The following is a 2,961-nucleotide window of genomic DNA, read 5'->3' as shown; positions in this document are numbered from 1 at the left end:
TTGAGACTTTTTCATTTGTGAATGCGGCCACAGAGGACAAAAAGGTTTACGACCACTGAAGCAAACAATAGTTCAAATTTAATTTGTTCCTGAATTATAGTTTTGCGTTTACAGTTTTCAATGAAATTGAATCCTATGTATCAAATATATTATATAACACTAAAACGATATCGGTATAGCGAATGTTTAGGACAATATTATTATAGATATCAGTAATTAATAATTATTAATTATTATACATATTTGTTTAAGTATTAAAGTACCTACGGACTGGGATCATAGGCGCAACTAGAGTTATTTTTCTGGGGAGGCTAAAATTGTATCCGCAGCACAAACCCTGATAATTAATATTTTAAACTAAAATATGATTAAGAAACTGAGGGGAGAGCTACGGATAAAACTGATGGCTTAGCCCCCCCCCCCCTATTTGCGCCTGAGACAAGGATACTGTAACTAAATATATAGATTATCATGTGTATCAATTTAATAGATACATATAAATATCATATTATACTATTTTATTTAGCGATTCGAATAAAATAAGATAAAAATTAATTATCGATATAAAATTTTTTTTTAGCTACTTCCTTCTGCATAAACCGTATCAGCTGTGTTTCCGATTATTGTTAGTTATAATAAATTACGTATGGTACATCTGCTTACAGCAAACCACTTTCACCGGCGAAAAGAGAGTGTGGACTGGCGGCGGCCCGCCTTTCGTCTTCACTTCCCGGTCGGCCGTCGTCACCGTCGCCTCTACAGTGTCTCGATGACTCACGGACCGGTAAAACTCCAAAAACCGTTCAGCAATAGTTTTGTTTTTAGTATAATATATTATAATTATTTTTTTTTTTTACCCACATAAAAGTTTTACCTTTAAAAACATAATATGCTGTTTTTCATTTTAATGTGTCGAAACATTTTACAATAGATTAACAAAAATGTATCGGTATTTGCAGTGTGCGCGAAATGTTTGGTGTTCCCATCAGCGGGAAGATTATCGCCGGACTAAATAACATGTAAAGACTACAGGGTATATACAGATATCAAGTACGTGTTTAGATAAATTTTCTTTTTTTATATAATTAACTTATACTTCTTGCTAGCATGAAATGCATTTTGTGTTTATACGCATCATTTAAATAACTATATAAGACTGAGATTACGAATATTTAATTAATAATATTTTAAAAAATGGTAAATATACCAATATTTTTAATGTACATCGTGATTAGTGGATCAGCGTTTAATATTGCTGTAAAAATATTGCTAAAATTATGTAATAATTTTTAATTATATTTTACTTATAGAAAAATCACTATTGCATGTTTATTGTATAAAGTAATACAAAGAATATCGACGCATATTATAATGATTTGGATGAAAATATTTTTTAAATTTAAATCTATAGCTAAATATTACTTTATATTATATAGGCTATACCTATACCAGTGGAACATTTTTCTTGAGGGGGGTTGATAATTTGCTATACGGAGGAGACACTAGGTTCTAGCTGTGCTAGGGCCTTTCATAAGTTTGTGATGCTGATGCCGCGGCCGCAGGTATAAAATATTTTAGACTTTAGCAGAAACCTTCATACAAAGCCCCCCCCCCTGTTTGCGCCAGTGACGAAAAGCATATTTAACATTTCCTGAAAATCTGAGCGTTACGACCTCCTCAGTCCTCCTGGCTACGCCACTGCTATAGGTCTACAATATTGAAGTAACTATGGGTACTATAGTACTTCTTAATAGTAGTTATATACATAATATAACATTATCTTCAAAACTGTATATGTATCAAAATATTTTATGCCATATTTTTTTTACTGCAGTAAATAATTACGTTAATTAACTGGGTACCTAGTACCTACTCAGTATATAAACAGAAATCTATATCACTAAAAATAATTTAGATAAACTTTTTTACATGAAATAATATTTTAAGCGTGATGATAGAACATAACTCATATTTGTATAGGTAAATCTGCAAACTCTTTGTTCTATTATATACCTAGTTAAATTGAATATTAAGTTTTAATAGATTTAAGTACGTAATACACCTACTGCAGCGGTTATCAACTTTTTTTATATCCGTGTACCACCTACAAAGTTTGGAAATGTTCATATACCATTTGACCAAATAACCTTTTTTTTGCTTATCAAAAACGTAGATAATATACGTAATTTTACAAGTACAGTAGAACTTCCATATAACGGTCACCGAAGGGACTGAAAATAATGACCGCTATTTAGAGGTGCCCGTCCTACAGAGGTAGAATAACACTAGGATACACTTGACGGGACCAAAATGATTGACCGTTAACGGAAGTTTTACTGTACTATATTGTATTAATTACAAAATTATGACTATATAAGAATTTTATGCGCACAAAAAGAAAATAAATATGTACAATAATTAGGTATTACTTATATTATTATTAATATCAAATATATCAAATAATAAATATTAAATAATATTTAATGTGAATAATGATCTAGGGTCCATTCCATTTTTTTTTTATAAAGAGAGATTTTCTTAGAATACCATTTAGGTAGGGGCTTTCCACATACTACTAAGTACTAGTGATACGCGTACCATGGGTTGAAAAACGCTGACTTACTATATTATTATAGTACAGTTTAATATATTACTACAGATGTTTTCAATATTTATATTTTTACCCACTAATATGGAACAGACAGCAGTTGAACAGTACCTACCTAATCTAATATAATAAAATAATTATCTAAAGCATTGAATATTGAATGTTAAAATATAAATATAAAATATATTAGGCAGCCACTAGCCAGTACACCTAGTACACATAGGCGCAAATAGCGTTTGAGATTTGGGGGGGGGGCTAACAATGCTAATAGGGCCTTACTTTGATAATATTGAATAAGCTTAAAACAAAATGTAGGAAATGTTTGGGAGGGCTATGGACATTTTTTTTGGGGG

The 2,961-nt window shown here is 30.9% G+C and overlaps 1 protein-coding gene across 1 annotated transcript in view; it reads left to right on the top strand.

Moving 5' to 3' along the window:
- The first annotated feature begins 765 nt into the window (after nt 1–765).
- LOC100161886 (dual oxidase maturation factor 1) overlaps nt 766–2,961 on the top strand; it is a 64,734-nt gene continuing 62,538 nt past the window's right edge. The window contains exon 1 of the mRNA XM_001949827.5: nt 766–1,050. The gene's annotated coding sequence lies outside the window, so the exon portion shown is untranslated. The remainder of the gene's footprint in view (nt 1,051–2,961) is intronic.

This window comes from Acyrthosiphon pisum, chromosome A2 (assembly GCF_005508785.2).
Source record: "Acyrthosiphon pisum isolate AL4f chromosome A2, pea_aphid_22Mar2018_4r6ur, whole genome shotgun sequence".
In the NCBI taxonomy this organism is placed as follows: Eukaryota; Metazoa; Arthropoda; class Insecta; order Hemiptera; family Aphididae; genus Acyrthosiphon; species Acyrthosiphon pisum.
Note: the sequence above shows the minus strand (reverse complement) of the source record. Positions and strands in the feature narration are given on the sequence as shown.